The sequence below is a fragment of the Budorcas taxicolor genome, chromosome 2, assembly GCF_023091745.1.
Source record: "Budorcas taxicolor isolate Tak-1 chromosome 2, Takin1.1, whole genome shotgun sequence".
Taxonomy (NCBI): domain Eukaryota; kingdom Metazoa; phylum Chordata; class Mammalia; order Artiodactyla; family Bovidae; genus Budorcas; species Budorcas taxicolor.
The window spans coordinates 14,868,327-14,890,596 of record NC_068911.1 but is presented as its reverse complement, the minus strand read 5'-3'; the positions used below and the strand labels follow the sequence as shown (position 1 = coordinate 14,890,596).

Below are 22,270 nucleotides of genomic sequence, written 5' to 3'. Positions count from 1 at the left end.
GGCTACTCAATTTTTTCCCCCCCCCAGGTCTTGTAGGTGGGTGAAGTGTTTTCTGGGTGTTGTGGAGGTCATTTCAGAAGCTGCATTTCTGGCTCATGGAGAGAGGCTGGCAGGGGCTGTGTTTAAGGGATTAATGCCCCATGGTGCTGTCTGTGGCTTCAAGATTACTCAGGTCAGGGTGAGCTGTTTCCCTGAAGCAGTCTGGAATGCAGGAAGTGGAATGGGACACAGCTCTTAATGGTAAAAGGCTGGTTAGTCAAACCACTTTGGGTGCAGGTGTATCTAAATCACCTTGTAGAATGTTGTGTCCTTTCCCTTTCCTCTTGCTCTCTGCCTGCCAAAGTTGCTCATTTTCTTCTCTTTTTAATATTTGTTTTATTCATTTAATTGGCTATATCGGGTCTTAGTTGCATGGCACAGGGAATCTTTGATCTTTGTTGTGGCATGTGGGGGTCTTTAGTTGTGGCCTGTGGGATCTAGTTCCCTGACCAGGGATCAATCCCGGGTCCCCTGCATAGGGAACAAAGAATCTTAGCCACTGGACCACCAGGGGAGTCCTGCTCCCTTTCTTTTGATGAGCTTTCTAATCCTAGTGGTCCATTTCTGCTACCCCAAAGGAGCTTGGGTTAGATCAGATCAGCTTCCTAATTTGATTTAAATGTTCCAAAGAGAAAACATCAAGGTGGGTATTTCTTTAAATTTCGTCAGATCGAATTGCTTACAAGATTTTGCCAATCAAATAAAGGGAAAACAACCAGATATACTGATCCCTTGTTCTTAGAGAGGCGCCACAGCCTGAGGCTCTTGGAGGTTTATTATTTGCTCGTTTAAAAAAATAACAGCTTTATTCAGATATAATCCACATACCATATAACTCACCGACTTCAAGAAAACAATTCAGTGGGGTTTTTTTTTAATATATTCAAAGAATTCCACAACTATCACCTCAATCAATTTTTGAACATTTTCATCAATCACTCCCTCCCATCAAAAAGCCCCATAGCCATTAGCAATTACTTCCCCCTCAGTCCAAGGCATCCACTAATATACTTGTTTTTTTCTATGGATTTGCCTGTTCTGGACATTTCATATTAAAGGGGCTCATATAGTATGTGGTCTTTCAAGACTGGCTTCTTTCATTTAGCAGGACACTTTCAAAATTCAGCCCTGTTGTAGCATTTATCAGTACTTCACTCCTGTTTATGGTCAAGTAATATTCCATTGTGTGGCTATGTCATATTTTACTTATTCATTAATTAGCTGATGGACATCTGGGTTTTTTCCACTTTATTGGCTATAATGAGTTAAGGGTACTATGAACATTCCTGTAGACATTTTTGTGTGGACCTCACTTGAACTTGGGCATCCCCAGTGGCTCAGCGGTAAAGAATCTGCCTGCAATGGAAGAGATGCGGTTCTATCCCCGGGTAGGGAAGGTCCCCTGGAGGCAGCAATGGCAAACCACTCCAATATTCTTCCCTGGGAAAGCCTATGGACAGAGGAGCGTGGTGGGGTCACAGTCAGATATGACCAAGCACATAGGTACACTTGATCTTTACAGCAACTCTCATGAGGTTTACAGACCTCGTTCTACAGACAACAAAACTCATTCCAAGATTGCAAACAGGAATTTTTGATGCAGCTGTTAGATTTCTGAGCCCATGCTTTTTCCAGTCTGTGTTCACAGAGCTGAAATGACTGTTTCGACAGAACGTGCTGTGGATATGTCCGCAGGAAGGACCTGTGAACAGGAATGGTTATTTTTCAGTTGTGAAATTTCAGCCCTCTCCCCAGTGTCCCCCTTCTCTTTGCCTTTTTCCTCCTCTCCTAGTTTTCACTTTCTTTCAAGTATCGGGGTTTCCGCCTCTCTGGTGGGTACAGAATCCACTCTCACTCATTTACACTTTGGTGTGGAATATAATTTTGTGCGAATGTGATATCTGCACTTTCGAATCACCCTGATGAGGTGAAAGCTCCTCTGCTAGTAGCAAGCACTGAGGTGCTATTTGAAGCAGGGACAGGCAGAGGGAGGATTTCTTGGAAAAGCTCCTCCTCCTGTCGGGTCCCAGGTTTCCAGGATGAAGGCCACCCACGGTGGGGGTTGGGGCTGCGTGGACCGCCACCTGCCCGCGGCTCCCCTCTACCCCCAGCTAGGTCGCGCGCACCGTTGCTCGGCAACCACCCCCTCACGCAGGTGGCGGCCCCAGAACCCTGCGGGGAGCGCGCGCACACGCCGGGACTCAGGGCCGCCCGCGCGGCCCAGACGTCAGACCCACCCCTCTCCTCAGTGCCTGCCGGGCCCGGCGGGAGGCCGAGCCCCGCCCCACTCGGAGGGCAGCCTGTGGAACCCACGAATCAGAGAGACCGACACATCGCCCGGCCGGGCGCCGGGCAACCAATCGCCGCACGTGTGTGATCCCGTGCCTGCCCGGGAGGCCGGCTGCGGGCGCTGAGGCGGCGACGGCGGGAGTCGCTGCTGAGGCGGCCGGGGGCGCGGGTCGTGTGAGCGCAGCTCCTCGGGGCCGGGCCGGGCTGGCAGCAGCTGGCGCCTGGCGGTGAGGGCGGGCTCCCGGGGTGGGCGGAATGGCCCCCACCTAGGGCCGTGGCAGTAGCGGCTGAGCCCAGGATGCTGAGGAGGCGGCGCGGCGGCTCCTCACTCATTCCAGGTAAGGGGGACGCCGCGCTCGTTGCGGCGCGCCGCCCCGGCCCCTCTGTCTTCCTGCCGCCGCTCACCTGGCTCCGAGTCCCGGCCGCGTCTGTCCCGGCATCCCTCGGCCCCCGTCGCCGCCGGCCCGCGTGTCTCCCCCGGGGCTAGTCCAGCCCCGCCCCCTCAGCGCGGAGCCCCGTGTCCCGGCCCGGCCCGGCCCGGCTCCGGAGCCCGCACCCCTGTCCTCGGCGCCCGCGTTTCCCTGCCTCGGGCTTCCCCGTGGCCCGACTCGCCCCCGCCGTGGTGGGCCTCCGCTCTCTCCCGCCCCCTCCCCGCCTTCCTGTCCCTCAGGCTGGGCCGGCAGTTTCCCAGCCTCCGCAGTCCTTCGGGGCGCCTTCCGGGGATGAGATCGGACTTCTGCCCTCATCTCTACCCGGACTTCCCTTCCCCAGGCTCACCCCATTCTTTCCCCCCTATACTGGGTCCTCTAGGCATTTCACTCGCGCGCTCCCGCCCCCCTACCCCCACCCCACGCCATGTGTCTCTGAGTTTTGCCTTTTGCCCCCAGATGCTTTCCTTTCCCAACTCGCCCCTTCTCTCTCCGTTTTCATCACCCACCGTCGCTAACACATCTTTTCCTCTACGCTTAAACCTTCAGACACTGCTCCTCTCCTGAGTGCCCGGTCTACAGTTTAAGCATAAATCGTCTTTAAATGAGCTACACCCATAACATGTAAAGTGTGTTGCTTAGAGTTTGGCACACAGTAGGTCTGGTACGTGGTAGGTGCTTACGCATGTTACCCTCTTCCTCCTTTGGGGCCTTTGTGCCCTCCAGATAGTGGTAGCAAGACGTCCAGTAACCAGCACCTCAAGAGTAGTATGAGAGGTGGCAGGATGAATTAGGCACCTCCAAGTGTGACGAAGAGATTGCATTGTCAGTTATTTACTTACAGCAGTCATTCCGAAGAATTGAATTTTGCCATCTTTGGGTCATGTATTGTTTTATAATAATTGGCTTTGTAAAGAGTTCTTAATAAGGTTTGCAACTTAGTCCCACCACCCCATTTCCAGTGTTTGCTGAACTTTTATTTTTAGGGAAGGAAGAGCCCCCACCTCCTAGTTGAAATTGCATTGTGTCTAAGAAGGGTTTAGCGTGTTTACCTCCCAGCTGGATAGTCCAGCCCTGCAGTGAATTTTCATCCTTTAAGAGCCTCGAGAAATCAGGTTTAGATTTCTTGGAATCAACCGTGGAAGGGATCAGAAATGCTTAGGAGTGGAAGTTCTGACAAGTTCTCTCAGAGTGAAAGAGGAATTAGCCACCCCCGCCCCCCTTTCTGGCTATCAGAGGAAATAATTAGAGTCAATTTTTAAAAAGAATAAAATAAGTTTGACTTTTGAAAATTATAAAAGCCGTGTTACTGGCCTCAAGCCATTCTTGCTCATTTGCTCTGATGATTTCCAAGCCTGGATGAATCAAACAGTTGGCTTTTTCTGCTCCTGGAGGCTTGAGGAAAGCGTGTGACTGAGCTGCTGGTGCTGCTCGAAACTTTTGGATTTCAACTTTGGTCGTGCTGCCTGGAGATCCTTTGACTCACTCCCCATGTACCTCTTATGTACCTAGACCTCATTGCTATTTCTAGATCTTTACCATTCTCTTCTTGGCTTATCTTACTCTTGATTTCTTTACATTGCTTATTTTGCCTCTTACTTCGCAGAATTGGTGAGCATCAGCCCTGAACCCTTAAGGGTCTGTCGTTTTTCAGTGTGCTTGTACCTGTCTGATTTCTGATCACCTTTTCTTTTATCAGAGGAAGAAGGTATTACTTTCTGAGGCTAACATGTTTCATATTCTGTATTCTCTTTTTTTCTCAGCTTGCACACATGCTCAGGTTTTCACCATCCAAAACAAACCAAAACAAAACATTGCCTTGATGTACTTTCCCTCAGATTAGTGGTATTCCTTAGGATTTTGTTTTCTGTTCTCTCCCCTGTCCTCTAGTTTGTGTTATTACACTTCCGTTCATGGCTTCTAGTAGCACCTGTATGTTTTTGGTTTGTAACGGTATATATCCAGTCCTCATTTTTCATGAACTTCAGGTATTTCATATGTTTGTCTGTCGGATAACTATACTTGGATACTTGTACTTCAAACTTGGGTATTTTGTCCTTTCTCTTCTTACTCATAGCTGCCTCAAGGACATCCACAAACCTCCTATTTTAAGTTCTGTACCCTAGAAACCTTAGAATCCTCTTCTCTCTTATCATTATATCTGCCATGGATCCTATTGTTGCTATCTGAAATCCTTTTCTTTTCTTTCCTCATTGCCAGAAGATTGCTTGTGGCCTGGGTTATGTTTTTCCTGAACAGATTTCAACCCAGGCTCTACTTTAAAACCACCTGGGAGCTTTTAAAGGTTGAGGATGAGGGGATCAAGGCCTCCATAGAGATTCTGAGTCTTGGTCTGCTGTGGGGCCAGACCTTTTCATTTAAAAAATCTTTCCCATGCAGCAGTAATAGGCAGCAAAGGCTGAGAACTGGCTTGAGAGCTCTAAGAGGGACTGAGAATGGTGAGGAGCTATATATAGCATTGAACTCATCCTTTAAAAATCAACATAAATGTCACATTTGTTGGCATGGTTACTTTCCTGACTTTGTACATTTACCGGTTAAAGTACTTATCACATTAAAAAAATTTTTTTTAATTGGAGGGTAATTTCTTTACAATGTTGTGAGTTTCTGCCATACAACAATGCGAGTCAGTCATCATTTTCTATTTATATATATGTATGTATATATCCCTTTCCTCTTGAGCCTTCCTCCCACCTCTCATCCTGCCCCCCAGATTTTATTTAAATCATTTCTCATGGGCCCATTTTTCTCATAACTAGGATTTTCTTGCGGTCTGTGATTATGCCCAAAGGTAAATTATTGTTTCTTACACTATTCACGGCATTTCTGATACCAAATACGTAGGTTTTTCCCTCATTAAATAGTTCTCAATTCTCCAGACAGCAACTGAGTATTCTACACTTTAACTTAATTATTACTGTTAATACCTGGATTTAGTGCAGACCCCATAGATTACAGTGTGGGAGACCTGGGTTCGATCCCTGGGTCAGGAAGATCCTCTGGAGAAGGAAATGGCAACCCATTCCAGTATTCTTGCCTGGAAAACCCCATGGATGGAGGAGCATAGTAGGCTACAGTCCATGGGGTCGCAAAGAGTCGGACACGACTGAGTCACTTCACTCCATAGATTCAGGACTCAGTCCCACAAGACTCCTCTCAACTTCAGACCAATCCCAAGTCCTAGGTTGTGACCTGTACTTGAAGCCAATTGGCAATAAATTGAGGCTTCTAACAACTCCGTCCTCAGGTGTGTAATTTGCTGTAAAGGCTCACAGAATTCAGGAAAGCTCATTACTTACCTTTACCCATTGACTAAACAATGAAAACAGTGACAGATTTTATTTTCTTTGGCTCCAAAGTCACTGTGGACTGCCACCATGAACTTAAAAGATGCTTGCTCCTTGGAAGAAAAGCTGTGACAAATCTAGTTAGTGTATTAAAAAGCAGAGACATCACTTTGCCAACGAAGTTTTGTCTAGTCAAAGCTATGGTTTTCCCAGTAGTCATGACAGATGTGAGAGTTGGACCATAAAGAAGGCTGAGCACCGAAGAATTGATACTTTTGAACTGTGGTGTTGGAGAAGACTCTTCAGAGTCCCTTGGATTGCAAGGAGATCCAACCAGTCAATCCTAAAGGAAATTAACCGTAAATATTCATTGGAAGAACTGGTGCTGAAGCTCCAATACTTGGGTCACGTGATACGAAGAACTGACTCATTGGAAAAGACCCTGATGCTAGGAAAGATAGAAGGCAGGAGGAGAAGGGGATGACAGAGGACAAGATGGTTGGATGGCATCACCAACTTGATGGACATGAGTTTGAGCAAACTCTGGGAGATAGTGAAGGACAGGGAAACCTGGCATGCTGCAGTCCATGGGGTCACAGAGTTGTACATGGCTGAGCGACTGAACAACAAAATTCTGAGAGCCATTCCATATGCTATTAAAAGGTTCCAGGGAAACTGAGACTCCATTGTTTCCTGGATTAAATTTATGGTTAAACATACTTTTATACTAGCTTTTGATGAGTGACTTTTGATTGTATCCTGGACCTTTGTGGTATTTTGTTAGGAGACTCTGGATCCTGTTTAAATCTTTTATAGGTGAGTGATATTAAGAATTACTTCTAGTTATAAAATAAATCTTGGGTATGTAATACACAGCATAGGGAATGTAGTTAAATATTGTAATAACTTTGTATGGTGACAGGTGGTAACTAGACTTATGGTAGTGACCATTTTGTAATGTTTAAAAATATTAAATCACTGTGTTGTACACCTAAAATTAATATAGTAATGTAAGTCAGCGACCCTTCAATAAAAAGAAAAAGTCTTCTGCTTTAGTAGCAGTTGCCCTAAAAAGTTTCATGCATAGGGCCCAGCCTACTTTCTTCTATTTTTGGTAGCAGCTTTATTGACCTATCATTCACATTTCATACATTCTCCCATTTAAGGTATAATTTTTTTTAGTATGTCTGGTATATTTTAGTTGTTTAATTGCTATAGTTGTGCCAGATTCTTTTGCAGTCCCATGGACTATAGCCCGCCAGGTTTCTCTGTCCATGGGATTTCCCAGGCAAGAATACTGAAATGGGTTGCCATTTCCTTCTCCAGGGGATCTTCCTGACCCAGGGATCAAACCTTCATCTCCTGCATTGACAAGGCAGATTCTTTAGCACTGAGGCACCAGTGAAGTCCTGTGCAACCCTTATTACAGTCAACTTTAGAACATTTTCAAGAAACTGTGCACTCCTTACCTGTCACTTCCAACTCCCACTTGTCATCCTGTCAGTTTAGTTCAGTTGCTCAGTTGTGTCCAGCTCTTTGGTGATGCCATCCAACCAGCTTGTCCTCTGTCATCCCCTTCTCCTCCTGCCTTCTATGTCCAGCTGACTGCAGCACGCCAGGTTTCCCTGTCCATCACCAATGCCTGGAACTTGCTCAAACGCATGTCCATCAAGTCGGTGATGCCATCCAACCATCTCATCTTCTGTTGTCCCCTTCTCCTCTTGCTTTCAATCTTTCCCAGCATCAGCGTCTTTTCCAGTGAGTCGGTTTTTTGTATCAGGTGGCCAGAGTATTGGAGTTTCAGCATCAGTCCTTCCAGTGAATATTCAGGACTGATTTCCTTTAGGATGGACTGGTTGGATCTCCTTGCAGTCCAAGGGACTCTCAAGAGTCTTCTCCAACACCACAGTTCAAAAGCATCGATTCTTTGGTGCTCAGCCTTCTTTATGGTCCAACTCTCACATCCACAAGTGACTACTGGAGAAATCATAGCTTTGACTAGACAGACCTTTGTCAGCAAAGTAATGTGTCTACTTTTTAATATGCTGCCTAGGTTGGTTATAGCTTTTCTTCCAAGGAGCAAGCATGTTTTAATTTCATGGCTGCAGTCACCATCAGTAGTGTTTTCGAGCCCAAGAAAATGAAGTCTTTCACTGTTTCCATTGTTTCCCCATCTGTTTCCAATGAAGTGATAGGACCGGATGCCATGATCTTAGTTTTTTGAATGTTGAGTTTTAAGCCAACTTTTTCGCTCTCCTCTTTCACTTTCATCAAGAGGCTCTTTGGTTCTTCACTTTTTGCCATAAGGGTGGTGTCATCTGCATTTCTGAGGTTATTGCTATTTCTCCCAGCTGTCTTGATTCCAGCTTATGCTTCATCCAGCCTGGCATTTCACATGTAAGAGTAAGGTTTTATAGCAAGAATGCTCCACATTTTGGGTATTGTTACTGGGAATTGCATTTTATCCATTTATTATTGAACTGAAGGAAGAGGTCTACGCTGGAAAAATATACCAACCACACCCTATACTATATAATCTTTAGTAAGGTACAGGAATATAAGAGTATAAAGGCAAATTTCAATTTTTCTCATATAAATTATTTTAATAGTGATTTCTAATCAAAGATTTGATACCCAAATTTTTATGAAGAAGGTCGCAGAATTCCAGCTCTGAGTAACTTTGTGTCAGACACATAATTTCTCTTGACAGAAGTGGGAATTTATTTATATTTGAGAGTGATTGTGCTGAAGCAAAACTAAACTGCAGAAAAACACAGGAATTGTAGAGCTGCTTGACCTGCTAGTTTTTGCCTTTCATGTATGTCTGTTACCTCTTAGCATCAGATCTAGCTCTCCATTCTTGATCCCATCTTGATAAAGTCATCAGGGACTTGCAGAAAGTGTGCAAAAATGCATGGTATTTGTTTATGCAAATAAAGCAGAATGCATACATGGATTTAGAGTTTTCTTCTATCATTCTAATTAGATCTGAGATGACTGAAATAGGGTAATTCAAAAGCTAGGTGCATTTTTTAAACCATAGGCTAATGAAAGCCTTATAACACTGCCAGAGTTTTAAGTTCACTTCATTTGCATATTCATGTTGCCTGTGTTGCTTTTTGTTCATGCCAGGCCTAGGGAAGCACCATGGAATTGTCATCATAGTTTTAGAGCCAGACCTGGGTTCCAGCTTGGTTTGCCAGGTATTGATATCTTAAATGAGTTACTTATTCTTTCTGAGCTTCAGTTTCCTTTTATGTAAAATTATTCTGGGACAGAAGTGCTACTTTATCTTCTGGTTTGTTGCAGTGAGACTAAGAGAGTACAAAAAAAAGTAAGATTCTGATCTATTCATCAATGAGAGTGAAATGATAGAGGCAGATGAAATAGACTGATCAATAAAGAAAGTGGATTAGAAGAGCAAGAGCCAGAGGGGGAAAAACAAGAATTGAACTTTATACTTTAGTCTTTCTGAATATAGTCAAACCGTATTTTCACATTGGAATCAGGAAGAAAGACTGATCAATATTCTAATTATAGTGTAATTATAGTGAAGTGTTAGCTGTCTGGGGTTTTAGTGAGAAAAAAAGTTTAGTGGGTTCACGGAACACTTATTTATTGATGCTCAATATGCAGGTAGGATAAAGATGTAGTCAGTATCTTTACAACTAATTACACTCATAGAATCTAGTTATATTAACTTATTGGCAATCAAGAATCCATTAACTCATTCAAAAGTCCCTATTTTCAAGGAGTTCACAATCTACTGAAAAAAGATGAATTACATAAGAAGAAATAAGATATGGGTAAGTACAAGGGCACTAGGAAGGATACCTGTGTCATATGAAGCAGAGAGCTGTGAGGAAAGCTTCCTAGGAGAGATAGTCTTGAAACTGAATATTGAAGGACGAGTAGGAGTCGTAAGTGGTGCTCAGGTTGTTAAGGTGAAGGCAGCGTTGGGTGAGAGTGTGTGTGCGCATTGGGGGTGCTGATGATGTGGAGTAGTAAAAGAGGCTGAGGGGCAGGTGAGGACTAGATCATGAAGGGCCTTAGGTTATGGTAAGGATTTTTTTCTGAAAGAAGTAGAAAGCCATTGAAGGGTTTTAAGCAGGGAAGTGTCATAAGTTTATTTACATTTTAGAGAGATCTCTCGTGAAACAGGATAGTGAATGAACTGATTAAAGGAAGTCAGAGAGTACTAGTCAGTAGGCTGTGGATTATCTTTGAGAATAAGATGAGGGTGAGAATTAAAGCCATACCAGCAAGGGAAGAAAAGGGAGAAGAAAAGATTCAAGAGCTATAAAGGAGGAAGAATTGACAGGACTTCACCTGCTGTGTATGAAGAGATTAAGGAAGAAGCCACAGAAAGGCTCCCAGATTTTTAGCTTGTGCGTTTGGGAGGAAGTGGTTCATTTACCAGTAGAGAAGACTGAAGAGGAGGATTGATTTACTAGAGAAGATATGTTCCATTCGGTGTTCTTTGAATTTTACAGGCCCAGTGGAACATCCAGATAGATTTTATCCCTTCGGTTTGAATGGTCAGTTCTTGGGATTTAGCATAGAAGTTGCGGCTGCATATAGATTTGTGAGGCATCAGAAAATAAATAGTGGGTTGCCATAGATGAAGCTGGGTGAGTGTAGGAGTGTGGTTGAGGGAACCCAATTATTCTTTGTTGTTCAGTCGCTAAGTTGTGTTCTGACTCTTTGTGACTCTAGGGACTGGAGCATGCCAGGCTCCTCTGTCTTCCACTATCTCCTGGAGTTTCCTCAAATTCATGTTCATTGAGTTGGTAATGCATCTCATCCTCTGCTGCCGGCTTCTCCTTCAATCTTTCCAAGCATCAGGGTCTTTTCCAACGAATTGGCTCTTTGCATCAGGTGGCCAAAGTATTGGAGCTTCAGCAGCAGTCCTTCCAATGAATATTCAGGGTTGATTTCCTTTAGGATTGACTGGTTTGCTCTCCTTGCAGTTCAGGGGACTCTCAAGAGTCTTCTCCAGCACTTCTCCAGTTTGAAAGCATCAGTTCTTTGGTGCTTGGCCTTCTTTGTGGTCCCACTCTCACATCTGTATATGACTACTGAAAAACCAATGGTGGTGGTGGTTTAGTCACTAAGTCGTGTCCAACTCTTGTGACCCCATGGACTGTAGCCCACCAGGCTCCTCTGTCCAGGGGTTCTCCAGGCAGGAATACTGGAGTGGGTTGCCATTTCCTTCTCCAGAGGATCTTCCCTACCCAGGAGTCAAACCTAGGTCTCCTTCATTGCAGGCAGATTCTTTACTGACTGAGCTACAGGGAAGCCCCAGAAAAACCAATGCCATAAGTTAAATAATGTTTTGTGACTGGTTTAAAAATTTATATATGTGGTTGGGGCTGTTTTTTGAGGCTTTCTATTTTGTTCCATTGATTAACATTAGTATCATAACAGTTAAAATATTTTTGCTACCACCTTAATATCTGTATGGTTCTTTCCAAAATATTGGAAAAGTTGTTTTCCCCATCTGCTATGAATTTTGTAGATTCAATTGAAAAAACTCAGTTGGAATAATGACTTGGATTGCAAAATTGTTTCATGGCCTCCAGATTACTTTGGTTTTGTTTATTTGTAGTTCCTGGTTTCATTTTTGACATTATTTGTTGAACATTTGCTTTCTTTCAGATGAAGAAAGGCATTTTAAGGAGATTTAAGAAAGAAGATTTCACTAGTGCTCATTCATCTATAAATTGCTTTATATTTTATTTGATAATAATGCACCTGCTGTGTGAGTGCTGAATGGGTTTTAATTTGTGCTCTTAAGGGAGCTTATAGTTTAGTGGGGGTAAACTAACCACAATACAGTGCAGGAGTGTGCAAACCAAAGTGTTTTTACCAAGGCTTGAGGTTACAGAAGAGGAAGCAATTGATTTTGAGGGGAAGGGGGATGAGTAAAGAGCACTGAGGAGGCATGTACGAAAGAGAACGGGGCTTGACACAGGAGGCCTCAGCGTGGGCAGAGGCCAGGTGTGTGTGGAGGGCCTGGCATGGGTACGGGGTGGTCCTGAAAGGGGCAGGCTTCGTGGGGGGAGTGCCAAGATGTGAAGCTAGAGGACGAGCCGAAGCCCATGTATGAGGGGTACCAGAGGCCTGTGTTCTTCAGAGGTCCTGTCACACGTTGCTCACCTGATGGTCACAGCAGCAGTGGGAAACAAGGGAACTTGCAGGTGTTCCTTTATCTTTGCATTGTCTCTTCAGTCTTACTTCTTATACTTTCTACTCTAATTACATCTGGAAAAGAGTTTATCATTATCCCAGTTTTATGAATGAGGAACTTGATGCTCAGTGATTTGTCTAGTTCCATATGGCTAAGATAAAATCAATTTCAGATTAGAGCCCAAGTCTTCTGACTAATATACTAGGCTGCCTTTATATTATTTCAGTGGCATCTTCTTTTCTATTTTTCCTATTGTAGTTACTTGAATAATTTCATATTCTAAACTTGAGAGGTTGGTGGGAAAATTGCCCAATTGAATAACTGAATAAGAGTGTATAGTTTGAGCAAATTTGTTTTTTCTTTTCTTTGGGTTGTCTCTCATGGGTGACTAAGACAATAAACATAAGTGAAGAATCTAGGATAGGAATGGTTAGCCTGCCATGGCCCTCTGATTTATAAGTCTGAGAAGGTTAGAACTTGGTAACTTGAACTTTTTATTTTGTTTTATTTCATTTAACCCTTTTATTATAAAAATTTTCAAACATATGCAGAAATAAATTATGTTGAGCCCTCAAGTACCCATTGCTCAGCTTCAACAGTGATTAACTTGTACTCATCTAATTTCTCTCCTTCCCACACATCTGCCTTCAGATATTTTTGAAGTAATTCCCAGACATCATTTCAGTGGATTTGAACTTTAGAAATGCCATGCTTGAGTTTAACGTGTGCTCTTGTCTCTATTTGTGTCCTAGACATTCAGTTCAGTTGCTCAGTCGTGTCCGACTCTTTGCGACCCCATGAACTGCAGCACGCCAGGCCTCCCTGTCCATCACCAACTCCCGGAGTCTACCCAAACCCATGTCCATTGAGTCAGTGATGCCACCCAAATATCTCATCCTCTGTCATTCCCTTCTCCTCCTGCTCCCAATCTTTCCCAGCATCAGGGTCTTTTCAGATGAGTCAGCTCTTCACATCAGGTGGAGTTTCAGCTTCAACATCAGTCCTTCCAATGAACACCCCAGGATTGACTGGTTGGATCTCCTTGCAGTCCAAGGGACTCTCAAGAATCTCCTCCAACACCACAGTTCAAAAGCATGAATTCTTCGCCGCTCAGCTTTCTTCACAGTCCAACTCTCACACCCACACATGACCACAGGAAAAACCATAGCCTTGACTAGATGGATCTTTGTTGGCAAAGTAATGTGCTGCTTTTTAATGTGCCGTCTAGGCTGGTCATAACTTTCCTTCCAAGGAGTAACGTCTTTCAATTTCATGGCTTCAGTCACCATCTGCAGTGATTTTGGAGCCCCCCAAAATAAAGTCAGCCACTGTTTCCACTGTTTCCCCATCTATATACCATGAAGTGATGGGACTGGATGCCATGATGTTAGTTTTTTGAATGTTGAACTTTAAGGCAGCTTTTTCACTCTCCACTTTCACTTTCATCAAGAGGCTCTTTAGTTCTTCACTTTCTGCCATAAGGGTGGAGTCATCTGCATATCTGAAGTTACTGATATTTCTCCCGGCAATCTTGATTCCAGCTTGTGCTTCTTCCAGCCCAGCGTTTCTCATGCTGTACTCTGCATGGAAGTTAAATAAGCAGGGTGACAATATACAGCCTTGACATACTCCTTTTCCTATTTGGAACCAGTTGTTCCATGTCCAGTTCTAACTGTTGCTTCCTGACCTGCATACAGGTTTCTCAAGAGGCAGGTCAGGTGGTCTGGTATTCCCATCTCTTTCAGAATTTTCCACAGTTTATTGTGATCCACACAGTCAAAGGGTTTGTCATAAGCAGAAGTAGATGTTTTTCTGGAACTCTCTTGCTTTTTCGATGATCCAGCGGATGTTGGCAATTTGATCTCTGGTTCCTCTGCCTTTTCTAAAACCAGCTTGAACATCTGGAAGTTCACGGTTCACATATTGCTGAAGCCTGGCTTGGAGAAGTTTGAGCATTACTTTACTAGCGTGTGAGATGAGTGCAACTGTGCGGTAGTTTGAGCATTCTTTGGCATTGCCTTTCTTTGGGATTGGAATGAAAACTGACCTTTTCCAGTCCTGTGGCCACTGCTGAGTTTTCCAAATTTGCTGACATGTTGAGTGTAGCACTTTCACAGCATCATCTTTCAGGATTTGAAATAGCGCAACTGAAATTCCATCACCTCCACTAGCTTTGTTCGTAGTGATGCTTCCCTAAGGCCCACTTGACTTCACATTCCAGGATGTCTGGCTCTAGGTGAGTGTGAGTGATCACAGCTTTGTGATTATCTGGGTTGTGAAAATCTTTTTTGTACAGTTCTTCTGTGTATTCTTGCCACCTCTTCTTAATATCTGCTTCTGTTAGGTCCATACCATTTCTGTCCTTTATCGAGCCCATCTTTGCATGAAATGTTCCCTTGGTATCTAATTTTCTTGAAGAGATCTCTATTTGTTCCCATTCTATTGTTTTCCTCTATTTCTTTGCATTGATCACTGAGGAAGGCTTTCTTATCTCTCCTTGCTATTCTTCGAAACTCTGCATTCGGATGCTTATATCTTTCCTTTTCTCCTTTGCTTTTTGCTTCTCTTTTCACAGCTATTTGTAAGGTCTCTTCAGACGACCATTTTGCTTTTTTGCATTTTTTTTCCTTGGGGATGGTCTTGATTGCTGTCTCCTGTACGGTGTCACGAACCTCCATCCATAGTTCATCAGGCACTCTGTCAGATCTAGTCTCTTAAATCTATTTCTCGCTCCCACTGTATAGTCATAAGGGATTTGATTTAGCTCATACCTGAATGGTCTAGTGGTTTTCCCCACTTTATTCAACTTAAGTCTGAATTTGGCAATAAGGAGTTCATGATCTGAGCTAAAGTCAGCTCCCTGTCTTGTTTTTGCTGACTGTATAGAGCTTCTCCATCTTTGGCTGCAAAGAATATAATCGGTCTAATTTCGGTGTTGACCATCTGGTGATGTCCATGTGTAGAGTCTTCTCTTGTGTTGTTTAAAGAGGGTGTTTGCTATGACCAGTGCGTTCTCTTGGCAAAACTCTGTTAGCCTTTGACCTGCTTCATTCTGTACTTCAAGGCCAAATTTGCCTGTTACTCCAGGTGTTTCTTGACTTCCTACTTTTGCTTTCCAGTCCCCTATAATGAAAAGAACATCTTTTTTGGGTGTTAGTTCTAGAAGGTCTTGTAGATCTTCATAGAACCGTTCAACTTCAGCTTCTTCAGCGTTACTGGTCAGGGCATAGACTTGGATTACCATGATATTGAATGGTTTGCCTTGGAAACGAACAGAGATCATTGTGTCGTTTTTGAGATTGCATCCAAGTACTGCAATCGGGCTCTTTTGTTGACTATGAGGCACTAGGTCCAGCTTTTTCCCTTCTGGCCATGAGGTTTATTGAAACCAAAATCCCAATACACTCCCAAAGTCCCAGTAGATTCCCAGAGATCAGCAGTTGTGTATGCTGTAGTCTTCTCACCATTTGTTTTAGTGCCGGTCCCCAGGGGGTGGCTAGAAATGGATGTTCCTGTGTTGGTACTCTCATCATGAGCGGACATAAAGATTGGTTTTACAGCAGTGGGCTTATTTGAAATTTCTGCTGAATGACAAAACTCATTCAAATTAACCCCTGGACACTTACTAATCGTCAAGTTCAAACACATGAATTTTTCCTTTTGCTAAAAAGCTGGAAGCAAATAGAGAAACCATCTCTAGACAGGACTTTGGACAGAAGGCAAGGTACCATTGGCTGTTTCTGTTTGCCACATTGGTTGGCATGAATAAGCACAGAAAGCAAGAAGCTAATGATTAACAAAGGAAAGAAAGCTTTTAGGGGATTGTTGGCATTCCTATAATTTATCTTTTGCTGGAAATCTACCTAGAATATCTTTGTATGTAGCACATGGCTACTTCGCAGATTTTAAAGGAAGAGTGTAAAGAATGTGCTCATGAGCACATGTGGGCCTGTGTGCATGTGCCGAGTGTTGGGCATGGTCTGCTGACTACCAGTCTCTTACACCCCTATGTTTGTTGACTGAAACTGTTTGCTTAGAAAATTTTGTAAAATTTACAGTGATCCAAGTATGGAAGTATAATGTCAGCCTTTTCTTTTTCTCCAGAACTTTATTTCTGGGAGTCTTTCATTTGGCTTTCTTGGGAAGAGAAGTCTTGTTAATAGTATTTTTTCAAATATGTCTGAGGCTGTGCTTTTTCTTCCTCCTGGAGATAAAAATGAGACTAAACTTTCTCATGTTTCCTTCTAGCTCAGCCTCAGCTTTGTAAATGTCCCAAATGAGAAAATGTTGAGCCTCCTTGTCTGAAAACACAGTGTTGTGGACTTTAGGAAGTGGAAAGAGGCCAGTGTAAGAGTGCATGTGTGTGCATGTGCAGGTGGACAGTGGTCAAATGTGTAACGGTGATTATCAGACAAGCTTGCACTGTACTTCCTTCTTATAGAGCTACTTTTCTCCGGAGATTGAGAAGGACTCAGTATCGAGGTGCGAATAGAGGCCTCAGGCTCTGCAGAGTCTCTTTTCTGTAGAGATTTCCTTCTCAGTCTGAGTAGTTTACTGATGCTTTTTGAAGGCTCAGTGTACACTGCGACCTTGAGCTCTGTGAAGCATGCTGTGGTAGGGGATGGGACATAGACAAGGTTTCTGAGCTTCAGGAAATCTTTAAAATCTTTTGGAGTAAGTAAAATATACCCAATAAATGAAGAGTGACCTTTGAAGAACAGGTAAGATTTAAAGAGGTGGTGAGAAGAATGTGCTACTTGGGCCTCGGACCAAATGATGTAAAGTAGCACTCATGTGTTATGATTCTTCAAGTTAAGAAACATCTAAAGACAGGACCTTAGGCTTCATAAACAGTGAAAAATAAGGGGAATATTTATGGGGAAGCCAAGAATCCTCTTCTTTTGCTTTTCTGTATCTCTTACAAGGCCTTTGACTACTGTCTGACTTGCTTTTGAATATTTGGAAGGGGAGATAGAACATACTTTTTTCCCCTAAGTGTGTTGGGGAAGACAGTGTTCAATTTAAAATACAACAGTAATGAAGGCTTGAAAAAAATCACCTCAAATTATGTTAATTGACTCAACCATCAAGTTGTGAGGACACATGCTGGGATACATGGCAGGGTTTTCTTTACCCCAAACTGTCCCTTAGTGAAGAGGAAGTTGCTTTCATTTGAGTCCTTATTAAGCCTCTAATTTTCACTTTGAACAGCAAATTACTGTTTTGGAATAGTGTTAATAAGCCTGACTTCCATCAGTGCTTTCGATGACTATTGACAGAATGAGTAGAATGAGACAGAGGAATTTAACGTGAGATTTAGTGTTGGATGTCTTCAAATAAACCTTTTCAAGACCATTTTGAAAGATAATACCAGGCTTTGAGCAGAGGATTGACACATTCTGACTTAAGTTTTGGAAAGATCTCTTTGGCTGTTGAGTTGAGAACAGACTGTGGGGGCAGGAGTAGAAGTTAGGGCACCTTCCAGAAATCCTGGTGGAGAATCTGGATGGTCCTAGTGGAAGTGTTAAGTGGTGGGATTCTGACTATATTTTGAAGGGAGAGCTGGCAGAAATTTTGTCAGATTTGAATGTAGGGTAATGAGAAAGAGGTAAATTTTGTATTAAAAGTTTTAAAATCAAGCGCATCTTACACCCTTTGACCTAGCAATTTCTTTTTTAAAAATTCAGAGTAGAAGAACTTCCCTGGTGGTCCAGTGGTTAAGAATCTACCTGCCAATGCAGGGGATGGGTTCGATCCCTGGTCCAGGAAGATCTCACATGCCACGGAACAACTAAGCCCAGGCTCCACAACTACTGAGCATTCTGGAGCCTCAAGCCGAAGTGTAGGTTTCATTTCTGTAGAACTCAGGAGTGCACTTGTTAGGTTGTATGATAAGTATACATTTATTAGACTCTACCAGACTCTTTTTTTCTTTAATTTTTATTGGAGTATTATTGATTTACAATGTTGTGTTAGTTTCTGCTGTACAGAAGAGTGAATCAGTTACGCTTCAGTTCAGTTCAGTTGCAGTCGTGTCCAGCTCTTTGCGACCCCATGAATCGCAGCACACCAGGCCTCCCTGTCCATCACCAACTCCCGGAGTTCACTGAGACTCACGTCCATCGAGTCCGTGATGCCATCCAGCCATCTCATCCTCTGTTGTTCCCTTCTCCTCCTGCCCCCAATCCTTCCCAGCATCAGAGTCTTTTCCAGTGAGTCAACTCTTCACATGAGGTGGCCAAAGTACTGGAGTTTCAGCTTCAACATCATTCCCTCCAGAGAAATCCCAGGGCTGATCTCCTTCAGAATGGACTGGTTGGATCTCCTTGCAGTCCAATATATCCACTCCTTTTTAGATTCTTTGCCCATATATGTCATTTGACTCCACCAGACTCTTTTTTATAGTGGATGTACCATTGTGCAATGTGTGAGAACGAGTTGCTCCTTATCTTTGTCAGCACTTGATATTGTCTGTCAGAATTTTTTATTCGAGCCATCCTAATAAGTGTGTAGTCCTTTTTTTTAAAAGCAGTATTATTAAGATGTAATCCGCATGCCGTAGATTTTCCCACAACCTGGGTTTAGAACACTTTCATCACCCCAAAAAGAAACCACATGTTTGTCACTTCCATCTTCCTTTTCCCCTCAGCCCCAGGAACCTACTAATTTTTGTCTCTACAAGTTTGCCTTTTCTGCATATTTTGTATAAATGAGATCATACAATATGTGATCTTTTATGAGCTTTTTTAGTCAATTAGCATAATGTTTCTAAGGTTCATCATGTATCAGTAGTCCTTTTTATGACTGAATAATACTCTATTGCATGGATGTACCATTTATTATTTACTCAGGTTGGGTTGTTGCTACTTTTTGGTGATGAATAATGATGCCACGAACATTTGTGTACAAGTTCTTTTTGTGGGCACATGTATTCAGTTCTCCTGGGTGGAATTGCTGGATGGTATGGTAACTCTGTGTTTAATTTTTTGAGCAACTGCCTTACTGTTTTCTAAAGTGACTATGCCCTCACCGATTTATAGTCCCACCCACTGGCATAAATGAGGGTTTCAGTTTCTCTGCATCTTCATTTGTTACTGTCTGTGTTTTTTATTGTTGCTGTTTAGTGGGTTTGAAGTGGTATCCCATTTTGGTATTGATTTGCGTTTTCCTAAGACTAACACTGTTGAGCATTTTTTCATGTGCTAATTAACTATTTGTATACCTTCTTTGGAGAAGATCTGTTTAGAGTTTTTGTCTATTTTTTATTGGGTTATTTGTCCTTATTGATGAATTGTGAGTTCTTTATATTTCCTGGATACAAATCCCTTACTGGAGATGTGATTTCCATATATCTTCTCCCAGTTTTTGGTTTGTCTCTCACTTTTAGGATATTGTCCTTTGAAGTACAAAAGTTTTAAATTTTGATGAAGTCTAGTTTATGTGTTCTTTGTTTTTCTCTTGTACTTTTGGTGTTGTATCTAAGAAACTATGACCTAATTGGACTTCTGTTTTTGTCTAAGAATTTTATCATTTTAGCTCTTCCATTTAGGTCTCTAGCTCATTTTGAGCTAATTTTTGTGAACAGGTATTCAACTTCATTCCTTTACATGTGGATGTTCAGTTGTCCTAGCATCAGTTGTTGAAAGGAGTGCTCTTTCCTCACTTAGTTATCTTGGCATCCTTGTCAAAAGTTAGTCGACCATGAATCTAATGGTTTGTTTCTGGACTTGAGGTCATCTGTATCCCTGTTTTATAATGCTAGTATTGCATTAACTTCATTACTGTCATTTTGTAGTAAGTTTTGTGTTTTAATTTTTCACTGCACGGCATACGGGCTCCTAGTTTCCCTGGCCAGGAGTCAAACCTGCACCCTCTGCACTGGAAGCACAGTCTTAACTCTGGACTGCCAGGGAAGTCCCTGTAGTAAGTTTTGAAATTGGGAATTGTGAATCTTACAACTTTGTTTTTTAAAATAGTTTTGGCCAGAGTGAGATCGTATAAACCTAAATAGAATTAAGTAACTCCCTGCTTAGAATCTTTATATGAGTCATATCTGATGGTGTCTATGATAAAATTTTATATCCCTAACCTGACCCACAAGATGTTTTTATTTTAAAAAATATGTATTTATTTATTGAGGTCTTAGTTGGAATATGCAGGATCTTTCACTGTGGCACACAGACTCAGGAGTAGGTAGACTCCGAAGTTGTGGTATGTAGGCTTTCTAGCTGCAGCATGTGGGGTTAGTTGTCCCACAGCATGTAGGATCTTAGTTCCCTGACCAGGGATTGAACTTGTGTCTCTTGCATTGAAAGGTGGATTCTTAACCACTGGACCACCAGGCAAGTCCCTGACTCGTAAGATCTGACCCTTGCCCATCTTTCCAGCTTCATTTTTCATTCACTTCCTGTCTTGCTTACTTAAGCCTTAGCCTGCTCCTTGAAAGCTTGAAAAATGCCTTTCCATTGCAGGGCTTTTGTGTCTCTGTTTACTTCTGCTTAGAATGCTCTTCTTAGCATTCTTTACCTAATTCCTATTCATTCTTCAGATTTTTACCTATCAGTTTTTAAGAAAGGCTATTCCAATTATTTTTAAAATATTTGTTTTTCTTTTCCCACTTAGAAAGGTAATGCATGTTCACTGTAGCAAATTTGAAAAATAAGGAAAGGTATCTTACAAGAAAACCAGAGAATAAGCATTTAATGTTGTAGAGACATCTAATGCTACTTTGTTATTTGGTCCTTTGGCTTTATTTTCTTTTTCTGTTTGGAAGCCTGCAGAACTGTTTCATTCACATTTGAAGTTGAATTGTATTTGAAATTTGAAATCATCGTATTTGAAATTGCCAGGATGTTTCCAGATTGAGTTTATTGTCGTTTGTTTTGCTTGAAAGGTAGGCCTTCACATGTATAAACTAAACTAATGTCTCTTTTCTTCATTTCAGAAAGATTTTTTTTCCCCTTTGTGCTTGTGATACAGTTTTAGTTTCTTCAGCCAAAATGTTATTTTCCTCAGATTGAATCTTAATTCTCCATTCTTTATATTGCTAGCTTTTCTTTCCATTATTTTCTTTCCTTCCCACTTACTCCCTTTTAAATTAAATACTGGTGTAACATCTGAAGTTTGCCTTCTATGTTATGGATACAGTTTTCTGTATAGATATTTCAATGCTTTATTGCTACCAATTATCTTAATTTTTTCTTTGCAGTCTGTTTTAAAAAAAGGCTTTATTTATTTATTTTTGGCTGTGCTGGATCTTTATTGCTCTGCTTGGGCTTTCTCTAGTTGTGGCAAGCAGGGGTTACTCTTTGTTATGGTGTGTGGGCTTCTTATTGTGGCGACTTCTCTTGTGGAGCACAGGCTGCTCTAGGTGTGCAGGCTTCAGTGGTTGCAGCGTGCCGGCTCAGTAGTTGTGGCAGACAGGTGTATGAGCTACAGCCTCAACCTACTCGAGCTCTTCTCGCTCCTTGCACACATGCTGGCTGAAATTCACACTGGCAGCACAGTGGGGCATGTGCATTGCGCTCCCATTCAGCCTGAGCGATCTCCATTGATTCCAGTTTCAAAGGCTCTAGGCCTTGTAGTTTGTTCTGCTTTGCCCTACTCTGCCGAACTTCTGCATCTGCTGAGTGGATGAATGGTGGGGTGGGAGTAGTCAGGCACAAATACCGGCGGTTCTCACTGTTCTTACTCAGTGTTGAGCAGTTTTTAAAACATAAACGCTTCTTGGGTTGTTGTATTTCTTTGGTCAGTTTCATCCTGTTTTATAATTTGTTTCTGTGGCCTGGGAGTAGGGGAGGGGGCAACAGGGAGCGAGAATTAGCCTACCTTCTCATTAGTTCATTGCTGGAAGTCATGCTTCTCAGAATATACTTTTTCCAGTATAGTTAGTAATTTCCCCAGGTGTACTCACTGTCAGTCAGGATTGTTGTTGTTCAGTCGCCAAGTTGTGTCTGACTCTTTGCAGCCCCTTGAACTGCAGCACGCCAGGCTTCCCTGTCCTTCTTTATCTCCCT

At 42.6% G+C, this 22,270-nt stretch overlaps 1 protein-coding gene across 1 annotated transcript in view; it reads left to right on the top strand.

Moving 5' to 3' along the window:
- The first annotated feature begins 2,604 nt into the window (after positions 1–2,604).
- TPST1 (tyrosylprotein sulfotransferase 1) overlaps positions 2,605–22,270 on the top strand; it is a 92,517-nt gene continuing 72,851 nt past the window's right edge. The window contains exon 1 of the mRNA XM_052664047.1: positions 2,605–2,666. The gene's annotated coding sequence lies outside the window, so the exon portion shown is untranslated. The remainder of the gene's footprint in view (positions 2,667–22,270) is intronic.